Source organism: Betta splendens, chromosome 9 (assembly GCF_900634795.4).
Source record: "Betta splendens chromosome 9, fBetSpl5.4, whole genome shotgun sequence".
NCBI lineage: Eukaryota > Metazoa > Chordata > Actinopteri > Anabantiformes > Osphronemidae > Betta > Betta splendens.
This window is the reverse complement of record NC_040889.2, coordinates 14,675,492-14,688,421: the sequence shown is the minus strand read 5'-3', so window position 1 is coordinate 14,688,421 and position 12,930 is coordinate 14,675,492. Positions and strand designations below refer to the sequence as shown.

The 12,930-nt window shown below is 46.3% G+C and overlaps 1 long non-coding RNA gene across 1 annotated transcript; it reads right to left on the bottom strand.

Annotated features, from left to right (window-relative positions):
• Positions 1-234: 234 nt before the first annotated feature.
• Positions 235-581, bottom strand: LOC121202514 (uncharacterized). The gene is made up of 2 exons (XR_005898195.2): positions 405-581; positions 235-314 (listed from the first exon to the last, which is right to left on the bottom strand). It is a non-coding gene; the product is annotated as an uncharacterized LOC121202514 (long non-coding RNA).
• Between the last annotated feature and the right edge of the window lie 12,349 nt (positions 582-12,930).

Genomic DNA, 12,930 nt, shown 5'->3' with positions numbered 1-12,930 from the left:
CTTAATTGAACTTAATTGACCGACCCTTCAATAACAACACTGAACTTCAAAATACTAATATCACGATTACTCTTAAATGTCCAAAGGTAACTTAGATTACGGTCCTTGTCCTTAACGTTTATAACAGCTTATCTGAGATGCTTGTCGACGACGCGTCGGGAGTCTTGCAGGTCCGCTTCGGCTTGTTGCAAAACGAGTTCGACTATCACTCCCTCCAATGAGACAATGAAGCAGTTCTTTATCATCACAGATGAATTTATTCTTTCCTTCTGAGCACTTGTTGCTCCTTACGTCCGAACAAATCCACCGTCGAACTATGACGTACAGTAAAACATCACATTTTAAAGAGACAAACAGAATTATAAATAAATGCACAACATAAACCAAACACAAAATAAACGTACCTCGCTGGCTGCACACCCCAGAGGGAATGGTTAGGAATCATCAAAATCCCAAAATAAATGCTTAACCTTCACTTTCTTGCCTGCTTGTACCCTCACTTCTCTCCACATGCTTCTCACTCGTGTACCAGCAAAAATGTCCGGCGGAACACAAACTTTGTTCCGGGTCCGCATTGACAATCAAACAATTATAAACACACAATAAATATGCAAATAAAATATAAACATGACATGACATTTATTTCAGTTAAGGCTCAAATAAAAGGAATGTCTCTTCTCTTCTCTTCTCTTCTCTTCTCTTCTCTTCTCTTCTCTTCTCTTCTCTTCTCTTCTCTTCTCTTCTCTTCTCTTCTCTTCTCTTCTCTTCTCTTCTCTTCTCTTCTCTTCTCTTCTCTTCTCTGCGGTGCATGCTGGGAGCGTGGTGAGAGCGCGAGAGTTCGAACAGGTGTGGAGTGTGTGGAGTGTGTTGAGTTGGTGAATGAGATCGGGACCTTTCTGGATACTTTTCTATGTTTCTTTCTTCGGTGACAAGGTAATTAAACTTGTTTCTAACTTGTTTGAGGATCAGGTGTGAGCGGTAGTCGGCTGTTTGCAGGTGGTCATGGCGTCCCTCCCAGGGGAGGGATCGCCTCCCCTGTCGCTGAAACACGGGGTTCGCGTTGCGGCTAATCCCACTTACACGGTGGAACAAGTCCTCCTGGCGATCGGAGAACAGGTTGGCTTTTCTAATATAATGTATGGATCACGGATGAGCAGAGCGGTGGTGGCGTTTATCAGGGAGGAGCGGATGGTGCACCAACTGGTGGAGAGTGGCGTTGTGCTCGGCGATGAGTTCGTTAGCGTGTCGCCGCTTTTTGCACCGGCCACTAGAGTCACCGTATCAGGCGTTCCCCCGTTCGTTCCCGACGAACTGCTGGAGAAGGAACTGCTTCGGTTTGGGAAGTTCGCTAGCAAGTTCAGAGTGGTTCGGCTAGGATGCAAGGACGAGAGGCTGCAGCACGTCCAGTCGCTGCGGAGACAGGCGCTCATGTACCTGACCGAGCCCGGACAAAACCTGGACGTGTCGTTCAGAGTCACGTTCGGCGGAGGTTTTACACGGTCTATGCGAGCTCGGGGAGCCTAAAGTGCTTTGAGTGCGGGGATGTGGGACATAAGCGGACGTCCTGTCCGCACAGAGCGAGGGACAGACAGTCGGAGGAGCAGAATGATGGCAATGGGGAGCGAGAAGACGTAGGTGGTCAGCAGCAGTCTGCTGAGGAGAACGTCGGTGCTGGTGGGAGTCAGAGCAGCGAAACGCAGGGTGACACGGAGCAGGGAAACTGCACCGCAGGTCCATCTAGAACAGGGGGGGAGGAGCGCAGCGAAGAGGCGCTGAACGAAACAAACAGTAAACAGGAAGCGGAAGCTGCGGGGGATCAGGGTGTCGGGTTGGATGAAACGGGGGAAGGAACAGCGGAAAACGAGGAAGAACAGATGATTGACGATGACACGATGTCACAGTTCTCTTTTTTTTTTTTTTTTTTTTTTTTTTTTTTTTTTTTGTTCTGTCCAGCAGTTAAGCAAGCAGCATATATTACGCTGAATGCCATATTGTGATGGACAGCTTTGCTTTAACAAGAAGAGTATATATAGAATATATATACTCTTCCTGATTTATGGTTTATTTAATGGTTTATTTAGCTAATCCAAAATGTGTGTGATGTTGCTGTGTTGGTGGACAGGTTAGGTTTCTGCTTTAGGGTGTGTAGGCGGGAGGGTGGGGGGGAGGGGGGTTAAGGGGTGCAACCAGCTGCTGAAACCAAGCAAATCTGTTAAGTAAACAATCGGAGCAAAAAAATAAATAAATAAGAAGCATGGATGTACCTTAGGCTAACACCTTCATAACTAAACAATTTTTGTACTGTGGTTTACCTTGGAGATTAATACTAATACCAATAATAGTGCTAAGGTATGTGCACATACTAATACAAACATATACATACAATATACATACATATGTGCATTATTATACATATCCCATACTACTTAATAAAAGTCATGACATACAACACCACAAATTCCATATTCACACATTATTCATATCGGTAGTGATAAGTATCAATAATACTTACAGTTGGATTTGGAAAGTGTCCCACTACAAGGTTAGTAAGGCTGTAGCTTATCATTATTCACCCAAAGGGTGAGGCAGACGTTGGTGCATGAACAATGCCACTTGTGGAAGCCAGGGTGATGTGAGGGGCTCCGCCACTACGCCCATCCAGCAAGCAGAGGAAGGAATCCTAGCAGCCAGGGAGCCCACACACCTTCAGTTCCAGGAGGGCAGGTGTTGCGACCCAAGCCGCCCACACAGAGCCCCCCAGGCAGAGCTGCAGCAGCCACAGAGACAGCACCCGAGGCCAGAGTGGGCCACCGGGGGTCAACGCTGTCCGCCCCATGAGAACCAGGGGCAAACACTCCCCCCGGCGGGAGGGTCGGCCTGAAAGAGTAGAGCCCGAGGACCCACGGTCCGTAGGGAGCCCGCCAGAAGATGCCCCCGCGCCCAGAGTGGGGCCCGCCCCCAGCCCCCCACCCCCACACGGGCGGAGCGGGGCCTACCCCATCGGCCCGACCTCATCCCCTGGCGCTACAGCGGCCTGCAGCACAAGGCCAGCAATTGGTGGGGTCAGCAGAAAAGAGACCACCCAGGCAGACGATCATCGTACCCCGGGCGAAAAACCGGACCCCCCACACTTCAACCGCACCACACGCATACCAACTCACACAAACACAGACGCATACACCCATCCACATGTGCAACACACATCATCACATCAACACACACACACACCATAGACTCTCTCACAACAAACTAGTCAATCATACGTGAACCAATGCACTCTCAGATACATTCTCCCACCCACACCATTCGCTTGATCACATTCGTGGGGAGGGTAGGTCTCCGGCCTGCCGTCCATGTGGCCCCAGGCAGGGACCGCAGCTCCTCCCGAGCCCCGACCAACCCCCCCAACCCGGGGGAGGCAGAGGGCAGTAGAAATAGGTACCCCAGAACCCTGCAACCCAGCTTGGACGTGAGTGTGTGGAACTAAAGTGCACTGAAGGTGGGTGACACCTCCAGGAGCACAACCGCTGGCTGACGGTGTGTCCCCCGGACAGTGCCCCCCCCTCGCCCTAAATGTCTTTTTGCAGTTAAAACTGGGTGGTGATCTCTCCATCAGGGCCAGTGGCCGAGGCCACAACTGGCCTGAGCCCCAGGCCCCAGTGAAAGAGCCCACCCCCGGCCCTAAATGTATGTGTATGTAGCTAAGTATGAGGAACTTTGGGAGATACCCAATTCTCCGGGGGGTCCAGCAGACAGAGCCATCAATGGGAAGTCTACTGGCCCCCCCGGAAGGAGCCCCCAGATTCCTGGACAAGTGTGTATGACTAATGCAATTAAAACTGCAGAGCATCCCACTTGGAAGGGATGGAACCACTTCCCAGTAGCCCTGGTCCCTCCATCAGCAGGACGCCCCTTGCAGACCTAAGTGGATGAATGCGGAGAAATGTAGTTGGGAAGCAGAGCACCAGGGTCCGCAGAGCCAGGTTCCCGACTGGCTCTGCTACCTATCCCACCACCCCCCACAACCCCCAGCCAGGAAGGGACAGCCGAGACCCAGGGACCGCAGTACTACTGCCCAGGCGCCACACGCAGCACAGCCAGAGCCATCCTCACCCTTCTTTCACACTTACCCATTCTCTCGCTCAAGTATGCCCATGCTCGCCCCGTGTAGTGTGACACTCAAACCCACACACATACTCTGCGGTTGTGCATTGAGGGCCAGCCTCCGCCCAGGGCCCAATGAAGGTTCTAGCCTGAGTAGTCTGCCAACCCCCCCTACAACAGGCCCGAGCAGTTACCAGAGGGCGTCGGACCGCTAGGGCAGGCAGCGCCCCACCCGAGCAGGGGCAGCGCCCCAGGGGAGAGACACCCCTCCGGGCACAGGCAGGCACCCCCAGAGGGAGTCCCCCGGACGCAGGTTACCCAGGTCTCCACCCCCAGGTCCGCCCCCGCACACCGGCAGGGAGGCCCGCCTCCGGCCCCCCGGAGACAGGCACACGCCAACCCTCAAAATGGTCCCACCCCGGCACAGGGCCGCCGGTCCCAGCAGCCACCACACCCCCACCGCAGGGGACCCATGCGGCCAGCCCTGAGTCCACCAACCCGTCCCGGTTTCTTAGGCAGGCAGGCACCACCAACCACCAGTCACCCCCCCCACCACTGTGCCAGACATGACGCAGCACCCGAGCCCCACGCATCCTTACCTGGAAATGGAATCAATCAGAGTATAGTTTTGGTCATTGATTTGATGAAGCAGACAATGTGTCTAAGGTGGTATAATCTAACAAGCTGTTCAGGTATTGAGTAATGCTTAATTTTTTTTTAGTTTTCCAGTTCATGAGGATGATTTTCTTTGCGACACAGAGGGCAGAAAGAAGTGTGTGTGATGAGTTTATCTCTAGATCAAGCCCACTTAGATCTCCTAGAAGACAAAGTGCAGGGGCTGCTGGGATTGGACAGCTTAACTTGGTTGACAGGTGTTCACATACTCTTTGCCAAAATTGCTGCACAGGTGAGCATGACCAGAATGCATGTAGGAATCTATCTGCTGTGTTATCTGTACAGTGAGGGCAAATATTTGAGTTTGTGAGACCCATTTGGAACATCCTTTGTCCTGTATAGTGAGTTCTATGAAGAATTTTGTATTGTATTAGTTGTAAATTTGTATTTTTTGTCATTCTGAATAAATTAGAACATATGTTATTCCAGAACGTGTAATTAGTGGTGATATTGAGATCAGCTTCCCATTTAGAGATCGGAAGGCTCACTGTCTGGTCTACATTGGAAATTAAGATATAGATTTTGGATACTGTCCTTTTCCCTGATATATCAATAAATCGCTCTATTACTGGTGGTGGTTGCATGTGGATGGCAGTATTCTTACTTTTTGCATTAAGTATTGACTTTAGTTGTTGGTATTCTAAGAAATTGGCACTAGTGATTTCATAGTGAGACACTAGTTCTTCAAAAGAGGTAAACTTGTCTCTTGTGAAAACATGTTTCAGATGTGTTATCCCTTTGATATGCCAAGTTGGAAAGTGTATTGCCTTTTTGTTTTGTATGATGTCTGGATTGTTCCAGAGAGGTGTGTTTTGGCAAAGAGTAAGCGAAGACCCATTAATTTTAAGAAACTCCCACCAGGCTTGCAGAGATGCTTTTATGCTAATGTTCTGGTAACAACTATGATGTTTGATTTTGGTGCTGATAAAGGGCAGATCTGCAACTTTAATATTTCCACAAAATGTTTGTTCAATGTCTATCCAGGAGGAGTCTGCTGGCATGGGTTTTATCCATTTGTGGACATGGTTCAGTCTATTGGCAAGAAAATAGTGGTGGAAGTTAGGTAGTTCTAGGCCGCCGCAGCATCTGGATTTTTGAAGAGTTTTTAAACTAATTCGTGGTGGCTTGGTTTTCCACAAAAACTGTGAGATGTAGGAGTCTAATGTCTTAAACCACGCCTGGGCTGGCTGAGTTGGAATCATTGAAAATATGTAATTAATTTTTGGCAGGATCATCATTTTTATGGTGGCAATTCTTCCCATAAGTGAAATGGGTAAGGACTGCCATCTTTTGAGGTTGGCTTCTATTTGTTTTAATAATGGATTGTAGTTTAGATCAATAAGCTCTGATAGCCTAGACGACAATTCAATGCCCAAGTATTTAATGTTTCCTGAATGGAGTGTGGTAGAGGAGATGTTAGTCACCTTAAGGTTAAGTGGTAGCACTATAGATTTGGTCCAGTTAATAGAGTACTCTGAAAGTCCTGCGAATTCATCTATGAGGCTGATAGTTGTAGGAAGAGACGTCTGTGGCTCAAGGAGAAACAGTAACACATCGTCAGCATATAAACTTATTTTATGATTTACTGATTTGGTCGATATTCCAGTAATTCCTTCATGCTGTCTTATTGCTGCGGCTAGAGGTTCAATAAATATTGCAAATAGTGATGGGGACAGTGGGCAGCCCTGTCTTGTCCCTCTATGCAGATTAAACCTTGGTGAGATCTGGTTGTTTGTTCTGACTGCAGCGTTTGCTGAGTTGTATAATATTTGGATCCAGTCTATGAATGTTTCCCCAATGCCGAATTTGTGCAGAGTGGCTAAAAGAAACTTCCAGTTTACTCTATCGAAAGCTTTTTCTGCATCTAAGGAGACGATGGCTGTCTCTAGTTTATGGATGGTGACATAATCAATTAAATTAATTAGTCTGTTCATATTGTTTGTTGACTGTCTACCTTTAATGAAGCCTGTTTGATCAGAGTGAATTATATATGGAGTGATTTTTTCTAATCTTCTAGCAAGTGCTTTACACACTATTTTTAGATCTACATTTATTAGTGAAATTGGTCTATAACTCGATGGGAGTGTAGGGTCTTTTCCTGGTTTTTGGAGCAGGCTTATGAAGGCAGAATTCATATTTGTGGGTAATGAATGTTGTTGTTTAATTTCAGCTAACATTTTGTAAAAGCTGGGTGCCAGCATGGACCAGAACTCTTTATAAAATTCAGTTGGGAATCCATCTGGTCCTGGAGCTTTTTTATTGGGCATCTCCTGCAGAGCTTCATGTAGTTCTGCCAAAGATAACAATGAGTCTAGAGTTGTAGATTGTTCTTCATTTAGCTTTGGCAGTTCTAGTTTATTCAGAAACGCCTCTATGGCTGAGGTGGGTGGATCTATTTGGGACGTATATAACTCTTGGTAAAAGTTTTTAAAGGTATCATTTATTTCATGGGGATCACGAGTAATGTTGCCTTCCTTATTAGTTATTGAATGGATGATTTGTTTCTCTTTATTATTTTTTAATTGGTTAGCTAGAAATTTACCACATTTATTAGCATGGTCAAAGTTCTCCCAGCGTAATTGGTCTATCTGAAACTGAGTTTTGCAATCAATTATATTATTTAATTTCAGCTTTAGATTCTTTAGGTCTTCTAGGACATCATTGGTTGGAGAGGCTGCATATTTAATCTCTAGAGATTTTATTTTTGCTCTAATTCTAATTCAAGTAACATGTCCTTTTTTTTCTTGTGTGATGAATATGAAATAATTCTACCGCGCATAACTGCCTTCCCAGTCTCCCAAAGAACACAGGGTGAGATTTCCGGTGTATCGTTGATTTCTATAAAGGTTTTCCATTCTCTCCTGACATAACTGATGAAGTCTTGATCATTGAGTAATGATGTATTAAACCTCCAATTCCTGGTTGATGGTGTGGCTGTCTTAATCAACGAAATGGACATTGGTGCATGATCACTTATTGTGATAGAGTGAATATTGGTGTCAGAGACATCTTGTAAGACTGAGTTATTTACTAAAATATAATCTATACGGGAGTGAGAGTGGTGAACTGGTGAGAAAAAGGTATATTCCCTGGATGTAGGATGAAGAGAACGCCATGTGTCACAGAGACCAAAGTCATCCATGTACTGTTTTAAGGTCTGTACTGATTGCCAGTTCCTGTTGCTCACAGCTTTGCTTAGCCTGTCCAACTCTGGGTTAAATACTAAATTAAAGTCCCCTCCTACTATAAGTTTGGAACCAGAGTGAGCTGACAGTGATGTGAAGAAGCTGTGAAAGAAAGAGGGGTCGTCAGCATTAGGGCCATACACATTAGCTATGCAATATTCAATGTTTCCTATCAAGATATTAATGATTATATATCTCCCTTCTGGATCTACAATGGTATCGTTATGCGTAAAGTTAATCTTTTTATTTATCAGGATGGCGACCCCTCTTTGTTTAGAATTGTAACCGGCTAAGTAAGCATGTGGGAACTCTGCTGATGCCAGAGTGTAATTTATAATTTTGGGAATATGAGTTTCCTGTAGTAAAACAATGTCTGCTTGTAGGGTTTTCAAATGGTTAAATATTTTAAATCGTTTCTCCTTCTTATTGATTCCACGTACATTCCAAGTGACAATCTTCAGTGGTGTCATATCTTACCTGACTGCTGTGGATCACTAGTCTTGTGTGTATGTAGTGTGACAGACTTTAGGTGTGTGGCTAACCTTAAGTACCTGTGTATTCTGAGTTGTGTGTTACCTATGTATGTGCACGTGTCTCCCCTGTGCAGTAGATGTTTGTGTGTGGCTGTTGGAGGGCTACATAGCTGGCTGACTACGTGGGAGAAGAATAGAGAAAACGATGTAGACAGTGTGGAGTGAAAGTAGGTGAAGGAAAAAGAGTAAAGGGAAGGAAAATTAAAGTGAAAGGAAAGTGAGTGATTACGTATGGTAAGCGCTTTGCAAAGTAAGTGAGTGAGTGACATTAGAATGACAGTAAACATTTATATGAAACATCTGCGAGAGAACGAGTTTGAATACTGGATGTAAAGTTATAACACATAGTTGCATTGCATCTATTGTTTTTTTTTAACAAACCTTTTATATTAAACCATTGTTTTTACATACCACCTGCTAGTACAGCCACGGAGTTGCTTCCCGGTCCCGGTAGAGCTCTCCGTTGACGTTCAGTTTGTCGACGCTGATGACAGCCCTGCAGCCTTCTGCCATGAACCTCTTACGGATGGGGAACAGTCGGCGGCGGCGGTCGAGGATCTCCTTGGGGAACTGGTCGTTGACGCTGTAGTCGGTTCCCTTCAGCTGTCTGCCCCGGCTCTTAACCAGTTCCTTCGCCTTAAAGTCATGAAACTTGGCAACGATGGGTCGGGGGCGCTGGCCATCCGGTCGTCTTCCTCCAAGTCTATGCGAACGGTGGAACGCCATCTTGTCGACAACTTCCGCTGGAATCTTCATCTGTTGTTTAATGAAGTTTTTAATTGTGGTTTCCGTGTTTTCCTCCGCCTGTTCTGGAATCCCCGAGAACACCAGGTTGTCCCTCATGCTGCGGGCCTGCAGATCGATGATACCTTCTTTTATTTTTTTTATTTTCGGCTGCTAGCTGAGCCACATCCTCCGTCAGGGACTGCACCGTTCCTTTCAGGGCCTCGTTCTCGGTGGCGAGAGAAATCACCTGCTGCTGGCTAAATTCCAGGGAGTCGCGGAGGGCCATAAACTCTTTGTGGAGGAGTTCCACTAGCGCCAGACGTGCGTCGAAACTTGATATTTTTTTCTCGATTGACTCCAGGATGTCCGTGATGTTTTTATCCGCCGAGCTAGCTCCAGGTGACTCAGGTGAGTCAGACGGACGGGAACGCTTGTTTGGAGCCGTCTCCTTTTTCCCCATTACCAGACGCTCGAAGCACTCGTCGATGTACTCGAAACTTTCTTCGGTGTTATCCAGAATGGTAGGGTGGTTGATTATTTTCCGTAAAATAAGGTAGTTATTTATTTAAATTGGCGGATAGTTTGTCGCGCTGTTGTTTACTATCGGTGTCGCGCCGCCTTGTTGAATTTCTCGTGCTGTTCTCGCAGAGTCTCGCGTTCTCTCACAGCATCGCGTTCCCTCTCACAGCATCGATGTCACAGTTCTCTGACGTAGCCTCGCAGGAGGATGTGCAATCGTATTCACTGACTGAGATTAATGAGTTTTTGGACGAGACCTATGGTAGACAGTCGGTAGAGGTGACTGAATTCTTCTCTAATGTGGACGTTTTTATTTGCTCTGTTATGAAAGAGATGAGGAAGGCCACTTACGATCAACTAAGTAAACAAGAGATTCCGATTAAAAAAGTTACTGACAAAATTAAGGAAAGAGAAAAGGGACAAGCGTTTCGAAATGAATAAAACAGTATAAAGTATTCTTAAACGACCCTAGTTGCCATGGCTAAATTTTGCATTCCCACTGGATTCACTGCTTCTTTCTGTTCCCTCTGTTTCTGTTTTTTCTTACTCTTCATGGAGAGGCTGAGGATTGGAACACTCAACATTAATGGAGGGAGGGACAGGGAGAGGCGGGCCACGGTTTTTGAGCTAATCAAGGCCAAAAGCATAGATGTGCTTTTTTTACAAGAGACACACAGCACAACTGAAAATGAAACCGATTGGGCAGCTGAGTGGAAAGGGCAGGTCTTCCTGAGCCATGGCTCCAATCTAAGTTCAGGGGTGGCTGTTCTTTTTTCTCCATTTGTAAAATTAACAGAGGTGGGAGTACGTGAGGTTGAGTCTGGCAGGGTTCAAATAGTGGAGGCAAAAATTAGAGGGTTATCTTTTAAGTTTATAAATGTCTATTCACATAATTCCGGTTCACGCAGGTTAGAGCAGTTTCGGAAGCTGCGTGACACCCTGAAGCAGGTAGATGGCAGTTCTATAGTCATTTTAGGGGGCGATTGGAATTGTACCACACACCCTCAGATGGATAGGAATACGGGGGAACCACATTTGCCATCTGCCTCCCTGCTGTCGGAGGTAATGACTGAAGCAGATATGGTGGACGTATGGAGGGTTTTTAACCTAGATGTTAAACAATACACATGGGTCAGGGTGACTGAAGGAAGTCTTAGGGCGGCCAGATTAGACAGGATTTATATGGACAAGAAGTACTGTAATCTACTGACTGCATCCACAATATCACCAGTGGGGTTTTCGGACCACCATTTGATGACAACAGACCTGTCACTGGTTGCATGTCGTCAGCGATGTCCTTATTGGCAGTTTAATGTTAAGTTAGTACATGATAAAGTCTTTTGTGAAGCTTTTGCTGAGTTTGGAGTCAGTGGAAGCTGAGGAAGGGAGAATTTGAGAATCTGGGCCTATGGTGGGGGGTTGGGAAGTCTCAGATCAAAACCTTTTGTGAACAATATATGATGCATACCTCAAATCTAGAAAGAAACTACATAAACAAGTTGGAGAAGGAGATAAGGGTGTTGGAGGAAGAGTTAATAGGTGGGGCGAGAGAAAACAGCAAAACTTTGAAGACTACGAAAGACCTATTAAGCCAGTTTATGAATGAGAAAGCTAAGAGGGCTTTAATAAGGAATAGAATTTCAACTGTTAGAGATATGGATGCCCCGACAACTTTTTTCTTTAATCTGGAAAAGAAAGTGCGGGAGGAAAATGTGATGAAACATCTAAAACTACAGAATGGATCAATAACTACAGAGCCTGCCATGATGAGAAGAATCGCCATTGACTTCTACACGGAGCTGTTCGGGGCGGGCAGTTGCAGATCGGACTGTGCAAAGGCGCTCCAGGAGGGACTGCCAAAGCTGACAGAGAGCCAGTCTTCCGTGCTGGAGCAAGGAATCTCATTGGATGAGATGGCTAAAGCAGTGCAACAGCTAGGCAGCGGTCGATCAGCGGGGATAGATGGTCTCCCTGCGGAGTTCTTCAAGTGCTTCTGGGATGTTTTGGGAAAAGACTTGGTTGAAGTCTTGTAGACTGCATGGATTCTGGGAGGCTGCCGACCAGTTGCACAAGGGCCATAGTGACACTTCTGCCCAAAAAAGGAGACCTTGGGCTGTTGAAGAACTGGAGACCAGTGTCACTGTTATGTACTGATTACAAAATATTTGCCAAATGCCTTGCAAACAGACTAAAGAGTGCGTTGGGTCGATTGTGCATAAGAGCCAATCATATTGCGTACCCAATCGGACTATAATGGACAATTTGTTTTTACTGCGTGATATTATTGACCTGTCTAAAGTAAATGATTTGGATGTGGGTGTTCTTTCACTAGATCAGGAGAAGGCTTTTGATAGAGTTGACCATGGGTATCTTTTTGGCACTTTAGGTGCGTTCGGAATTGGAGAGAAATTTATCTCTTGGCTAAAAACACTCTATGGCGAGGCCACTGTCTTAATCAAGGTCGGAGGAGGTCTTAGCAGAGCGATACCGGTTCAGAGGGGGATAAGACAGGGCTGCCCATTATCGGGGTTGCTATACGGACTGTCAATTGAGCCCCTCTTGCATCATCTTAGACAGGATCTTGAGGGGGTGTGTCTTCACAAGGACCTTCCATCCAGGGTCAGTTTGTCAGCCTATGCGGATGATGTCACCATTTTTATAACAGGACAGAGGGACATTCAGGTTCTCGAACAGAAATTGGCAGTTTACGAACAAGCTTCTTCAGCCAGGGTAAATTGGGCCAAGAGTGAAGGTCTCATCTTGGGAGGTTGGAGAGGTAAAGCGCAGCCAGTTTTACCTGAAGGGCTGCAATGGGGCACAGAGGGGATAAAAAGCCTGGGTGTTTTTTTTGGTAGTGGAGGCTTTCAGAAAAAGAATTGGGAAGGGTTGATTGAAAAAGTTAGTGCCCGACTGTCTAAGTGGACCTGGATCCGCCCTCAGTTGTCTTATAGGGGAAGGGCCCTGGTGGTTAATAACCTGGCTGCTTCCATGCTTTGGCATAAATTCACTGTGATGGAGCCTCCGGAAACACTAGTGAAGGAAATCCAGAAGAGGCTAGTGGATTTCTTCTGGGGAGGTGTGCACTGGACTCGGGCGGCATTGCTATATTTGCCATTGTCAGAAGGAGGCCAGGGATTCGTGGACCTGAAGAGTCGTGTGGCAGCCTTTCGCCTGCAGAGTGCTCAACG